At 39.8% G+C, this 7,362-nt stretch overlaps 1 non-coding gene across 1 annotated transcript; it reads left to right on the forward strand.

Moving 5' to 3' along the window:
* The first annotated feature begins 7,166 nt into the window (after positions 1-7,166).
* LOC136153095 (U2 spliceosomal RNA) lies at positions 7,167-7,362 on the forward strand. Its single transcript, XR_010660336.1, has one exon. It is a non-coding gene; the product is annotated as a U2 spliceosomal RNA (small nuclear RNA).

The raw sequence follows: 7,362 nt of genomic DNA on the forward strand, positions 1-7,362 counted from the left end.
GCCTACTTATATTTACCAAAAGAAACCCAGAAATTTACTTTGGAAAGTTTTTGTCTTCTGGAGTCTTGAACTTGGGTTTTATGCTTCTGAAGTTTGTTAGTTTAGAATACAAATTTGCCTTGTTTTAATAATGTTAATATTTATGAATTCCAGATTATTAGCTAATTAGCTAAAATGCAAACCTTTACTTTAGCACAGGTAGTGGATACATGGGATCAGCAGCAAGTATTATTTGACATGATTTTAGGAAAAAGATGACAAGTGATGCATGTTAAATTATGTTATGGCTTAAATTATGCCTCTGCTCTCCAAAAGATATGTTTAAATCCTAACCCCCAGTAACTCAGAGTGTGATTTTATTTGGAGGGAGGGTCACTGCAGATGTAATCAGTTAAGGTGAGGTCATACTGGAGTGGGCTCTATTATGATATGTCCTGATGAGAAGACGGTCACATACTGACCCAGGGAGAATGTTGTCGGAAGACAGGCAGAGATTGGAATTATGCTGTCATAAGCCAAGGGATGCCTGGAGCTACCAGGAAGTGGGAGAAGCAAGCAAGGATTCTTCCCTCAGGGGGAGCAAGGCCCTGCCCACACTTTGGTTTTTGAAGTTCTAGCCTCCAGAACCATGTCAGTTCAGTTCAGTTCAGGTGCTCAGTCATGTCCGACTCTTTGTGACCTCATGGATTTCAGCATGGCAGGCTTCGCTGTCCATAACTAACTCCCAGAGCATACACAAACTCATGTCCATCACGTCGGTGATGCCATCCAACCATCTCATCCTCTGTTGTCCCCTTCTCCCACCTTCAATCTTTCCCAGCATCAGGGTCTTTTCAAATGAGTCAGTTGTTCCCATCAGGTGGCCAAAATATTGACCTTTCAGCTTCAGCATCAGTCCTTCCAATGAATAATCAGGACTGATTTCCTTTAGGAAAGACTGGTTGGATTTCCTTGCAGTCCAAGGGACTCTCAAGAGTCTTCTCCAACACCACAGTACAAAAACATCAATTCTTCGGTGCCCAGCTTTCTTTATGGTCCAACTCTCACATTCATACATGATTACAGGAAAAACCATAGCTTTGACTAGATGGACCTTTGCTAGTAAAGTAATGTCTCTGCTTCTTAATATGCTGTCTAGGTTGGTCATAGCTTTTCTTCCAAGGAGCAAGCGTCTTGTAATTTCATGGCTGCAGTCACTATCTGCAGTGATTTTGGATCCCCCAAAATTAAGTCCTTCACTGTTTCTGCTGTTTCTCCATCTATTTGCCATGAAGTGATGGGACCAGATGCCGTGGTCTTAGTTTTCTGAATGTTGAGTTTTAAGCCAGCTTTTCACTCTCCTCTTTCACTTTCATCAAGAGGCTCTTTAGTTCTTTGCTTTCTGCCATAAGGGTGGTGTCATCTGCATATCTGAGGTTATTGATATTTCTCTTGGCAATCTTGGTTCCAGCTTGGGCTTCATCCAGCCTGGTCTTTTGCATGATGTACTCTGCATATAAGTTAAATAAGCAGGGTGACAGTATATAGCCTTGACGTTCTTTACTTGTTTGGAACCAGTCTGTTGTTCCATGTCCAGTTCTAACTGTTGCTTCTTGACCTGCATACAGATTTCTCAGGAGGCAAGTCAGGTGCTCTTGTATTCCCAGCTCTTTAAGAATTTTCCACAGTTAGTCATGATCCACTCGGTCAAAGGCTTTGGCATAGTCAATAAAGCATAAGTAGATGTTTTTCCGGAACTGTCTTGCTTTTTCGATGATCCAGTGGATGACTGTAACCTAACGTGAAAAGCTCTAACCTAACAGCCTGGCCTGCTCACGGAACAAAGGATTGAGCAAATACCAAAGGAGAGCTAGCTGGCTGTGTACTGGCTGCTCCCCACCCAGAGGCAGAGGCAGGCTTGTGACAGCCAGAACCGTGAGGCTATACATTTTTGTGTTTTTTTTTTTTTTTTTTTTCATTTATTTTTATTAGTTGGAGGCTAATTACTTTACAATATTGTAGTGGTTTTTGCCATACATTGACATGAATCAGTCATGGATTTACATGTATTCCCCATCCACATCCCCCCACCCGCCTCCCTCCCTACTCCATCCCCCTGGGTCTTCCCAGTGCACCAGCCCCGAGCACTTGTCTCATGCATCCAACCTGGGCTGGTGATATGTCTCACCCTTGATAGTATACTTGTTTCGATGATGTTCTCTCAAAGCATCCCACCCTTGCCTTCTCCCACAGAGTCCAAAAGTCTGTTCTGTACATCTGTGTCTCTTTTTCTGTTTTACATATAGGGTTATTGTTACCATCTTTCTAAATTCCATATATATGTGTTAGTATACTGTATTGGTCTTTATCTTTCTGGCTTACTTCACTCTGCATAATGGGCTCCAGTTTCATCCATCTCATTAGAACTGATTCAAATGTATTCTTTTTAATGGCTGAGTAATATTCCATGGTGTCTATGCACCACAGCTTCCTTATCCATTCGTCTGCTGATGGGCATCTAGGTTGCTTCCATGTCCTGGCTATTATAAACAGTGCTGCGGTCTGGTTTCCTTGGTGTGTATGCCCAGGAGTGGGATTGCTGGGTCATATGGCAGTTCTATTTCCAGGTTTTTAAGAAATCTCCACACTGTTCTCCATAGTGGCTATACTAATTTGCATTCCCACCAACAGTGTAAGAGGGTTCCCTTTTCTCCACACCCTCTCCAGCATTTATTGCTTGTAGACTTTTGGATAGCCGCCATCCTGACTGGCAGGTAACAGTACCTCATTGTGGTTTTGATTTGCATTTCTCTGATAATGAGTGATGTTGAGCATCTTTTCATGTGTTTGTTAGCTATCTGTATGTCTTCTTTGGAGAAATGTCTGTTTAGTTCTTTGGCCCATTTTTTGATTGGGTCATTTATTTCTCTGGAATTGAGCTGCAGAAGCTGCTTGTATATTTTTGAGATTAATCCTTTGTCGGTTGCTTCGTTTGGTGTTATTTTCTCCCATTCTGAAGGCTGTCTTTTCACCTTGCTTATAGTTTCCTTCATTGTGCAAAAGCTTTTAAGTTTCATTAGGTCCCATTTGTTTATTTTTGCTTTTATTTCCAATATTCTGGGAGGTGGGTCGTAAACTCATTTTTGTGTTTTAAACCACCAAGTGTGTGAAACATTTTTTAGGACAGCTCTAGGTAATAATACCAATAGATACAGAGTTTCTTAATAAGTAATGCCTCCATGAGGTTTTGAATGCTTTTTTCTTACTTTTTTCTCTTTCACATTAATATATATGTGTCTAGAACAGCTCCCTGTTCTTATAGTTTAAACTTCCCAGATTCATGCCCTGTGAAGTCATCCATCTCCAGCATGTTCTTTCTATTTCATCTTCCTCTCATTTGTATGAGATTATACTCTGTTTAAATTAGGACAGAACACTATTTACATTGTTTTCTTTATTTCATTTTTGGCACTGTATCTTGTGTCTTAGATTTGTTTCTCAATCTAGGGTAGAGTGTCTGTGTGAAAGATTTTCTTTTCCTTCCAAAAGAACTGTAGTTTGCCAACACCTTGGGTACAGATACTTTGCAAAGTTGGCAAATTGGTTTGGAATTATCTTTTGTGCCTAAGACATCATCTGTTAGTTAAAAATCTATTGATGGTGATTTAGTTGCTAAGTTATGTCTGACTCTTGCCTGCCAGGCTCCTCTGTCCATGGGATTCTCCAGGCAAAAATACTGGAGTGGGTTGCCATTTCCTTCTTCATAAAACTCTATACTTAAAAAGATTTTCATAATCTAATGCTCAGTGACGCAGGGAGTTGAGACATTTTATGTTGGGATAACAGTAGAGTTTTCTGGAAGTAAAAAAGTCTATAAAGTTGATTCTGTCTCCAGGATAATATCCTTGAGAGTCGGCATCAGAAGGTTAGAGAAACTGTGCTTAGCAGCAGAAGCCTCCTTTGATATTTTAATTCCTTCTCTTTCAATTAACCAAGCAGACAGTTGGCATCACCTATGTCCATGAGAAGTGAGAATCTCTGAATTGGCATGTTTTAAGGACGTATCATTTTTTGGATTATTTTTTGCTTTCTAGAAAACTTTATTCTTTGGGACATGAAATTTAAAATTATTTAGTGGCTTCTTTTGGCAGGCCTTTTCCACAGCAATCTTCAAGGCTCATAAAATACTGTCACTCAGTTGAAGCAGTTTCCTGTTTTAGCAGAAGCATCTTGTTAGGATGAGGGATAAAGCCTTTGTTGTGTTCTACAGTGGCAACTTGCTCATTTTATAGCTGACAGACAGAAAGCCCTTCAGGTTGCTCTCTACTTCTTGGGTCTTTTCAATACTCTTTTGGAGTATTCAATCTGTTTTTTGGATTAATCTCTAAGTATTTTGGAGATGGACCTAAGTGTTTCATCTTTCACTGCATATCCTTTCAGGTGTTGTTTATGGTGGCTGAATAATGGAGATTAGTCTCCAGACCATGAGCGTCCAAGACTCAGGCTTAGGAAAAGCAGAGAAGAGTTCCTGACCACAGTGGTCTCAGCTATCAACCAGGCAATCACATTAGTGTATGTACAAGAGAATACACTTCCTCTTCACCAGAGCAGTCAGGGACAGAGAGAGAGCTTAGTTATGTTCTCTCCCTCAATTTTGGTCAGTGATGTCCAAAACTAATAAGGTGAAAGTTGAGAGGCTATAGTCATCCTCTAGTCATTATTGACAATATCAAGTCTGCCAATATGCTTGTATGAGTTGCTCACTGATCAAAGGTGCCCAGAAATAGGGGCAAGTGAGAGTTGAAATCTAGCCTTCTTCCTGCTTACTAAGTCATGAACGTTTGTAAAGGGTTGTATTAAATTGGTAGAAGGAATAGTAGCTCTTTATTTTCACAAAGATGCTTTATGGTTTATTTGAAACCCTGAAACATAGTGAAGAGGTTTAGATTTAAGACAGTCAAACTTAGTTGTCTATCAGGTGTCTGCATGCTCTTTACTTCAAAACAGTATTTGGAAGGTGGGAATGATTACAGCCTAGCATTTCAAGCGGTCTCCCTGTAGTGAGGGTGACTTTCCTAGATACTCATATTATTCTTCTAATCATTTCTGGAAGCAACACACACAGTTATAAGATAGTTGTAAGATGTGTAGCTCAGTTAGGAATTCAATGTGTGGCTTTTCTGTATACAGAAGCCTTCAATTCCATTGAGCTTCCCTAGTAAGATGAATCTGATGGATGATGTCTTGATCTCTAATTATTTCTTAAAAAAATAATCAAACTTTTTTCTTGAATGAATATGAAGTAATTAGGATCCAGATAGACTCCTTGATCTCTTGGCATCAACTTGCTGCATGGGTTTGTGCCATATTTTAGGTTCTTTTTACCTTGTCTCTTAATCTTCCCTGTTATATTGCCCTTCATGAGCTGACATTGGCAAATCATAGAAAGCAGTCAATCAATAGATGTAGCATAAAATTAAAAATAACAACAACAAACTGAATCATGAAGTAAAGATCAAGATTGGGTTTGTATCAGGTGACAAATTGGGGTCCAAAAGATAGAGACCAGGATTTAACACACAGAGGTCAAATTTGCAATAATAGTAACCAGATGATAAGAACACAGTTGATCAGGAAAAGTCAGAAGTGCAAAGGAGCAGAGTCAGGTTTGCAAATGAGTGTCAAAAGTACCAGGCTTCCCATTTCATGAAAGAGAGGAGAAATAGAAGTTCAGTCTCATAGATCAGAGCAGGGTAGAGCTGGAGAGATGGATCACAGGCAGAAAGAATATGCTGCAGGTGGCCTCTTCCTGTGACCTCGATGTCCACATTTGCCTGGAAACCCAAGTTTCCTGCTGTCCTGGTTGAGTGCAGATTTACAAAGCATTAGCTAGTGTCATGACAAACCCATCAAACTGGATTCTGAAAGTTTAACATACTGGAAAATGACCTTAGTATTAGTGATGTTTTTGATATTATGCAGATTTCACGGACAGTCAGCATGGACTTTCTGGGGAGGTAAGTGTGGGTACAGTCTGGTCCAGGTGGCTTAAGAGAAGCAGAGAAAGTGAGCTGAGCCTTTCCAGCTTTTAGACAGGTGGGTCTGGGTAAGAGTTCACGGTGGGTTTGGGTACTGTGAAGTTCGAATTGTTCTCGGACACCAAAAAACATGAAATACACACTGAATTTATTCTCTTAGTTGTTCAGATGTGGAAAGACAGGGAAGAGCTTAGGGACTTAAAAGCTGTCAATGGTCAAACATCAAAAATGGAGCCAGCCTCTTAATTATAGGAGAATGCATATCAAAGTAGTCATATGGTCATACATTTTGTAATGTACTGTGTTGTGATTAGTCACTCAGTTGTGTCCAACTCTTTGCAACCCCATGGACTGTAGCCCACCATCCTCCATTCTATGGAGAGGCTCCTTTCTCTATGGAATTCTCCAGGCAAGAATCCTGGAGTGGGTATCATTCCCTTCTCCAGGGAATCTTCCCCACCCAGGGATAGAACCTATGTCTCCTGCATTGCTGGCAGATTCTTTACTGTCTGAGCGACCAGGGAAGTTCTTTTTTTTTTTTTTTTCTTGCAATATTTACAGTAATAAAATATTTAACCATGAAAGATTAAGACTAATGTCTTTTTCCTCTTCAATTCTTCTGTCTCACTTCCTTTTGTTTCTGGTAGCACTGGAGAGGGTGTTGCAAGCCTTTTGGAGAATGTGTTATGGGGAACTGGAGAGGAGGGATATATTTAATTTGGACATAATAGGATATATTTATGTGGGTCACAGTCACTTTTAGATATAGTTAAGTTATTACTAGGCTTCTTGGTGTAAAAGCAGCTTCTGGAAATAATTATGTTACTTTGCTTTGTGATATGAATGTGTAGGGCCAAATGTCACGTCAGTGTAAAAACATTTCTTAGAGTAACTAGCCCCAAAAGAAAAGTGGACAGAGGAAGAGAAACAAATTTTGAAAGGTACAGAGACTGTGAAAAATTTCTTACTCATCAGATACAGAAAATTGTAAAGATATAATTTAGTTCTCATTGATGCCTAGTCAAAATGGAAACTTGCCTTAATTATTGTTGTTTAGTTGATAAGTCATGTCTGACTCTTTTGTGACCCCATGGGCTATTTATCATCTGTTCTATATCTATCTCAAGAATATCATGGAATATAATATTCATCGCTTCTCGGCCTTTTGGCTAAGATCAAGTGTGGAATATAATATTCATATTTTCTGTTTTCATAGTGCATGAACTAAGCTATTCTGACTCTTTTGAAATCCCATGGACTGTAGCCCTCCAGGATTCTCTGTCCATGGGATTTCCCAGGCAAGAATACTGGAGTGGGTTGCCATTTCCTTCTCCAGGGAATCTTC

The sequence above is a fragment of the Muntiacus reevesi genome, chromosome 22 (genome assembly GCF_963930625.1).
Source record: "Muntiacus reevesi chromosome 22, mMunRee1.1, whole genome shotgun sequence".
Lineage (NCBI taxonomy): Eukaryota > Metazoa > Chordata > Mammalia > Artiodactyla > Cervidae > Muntiacus > Muntiacus reevesi.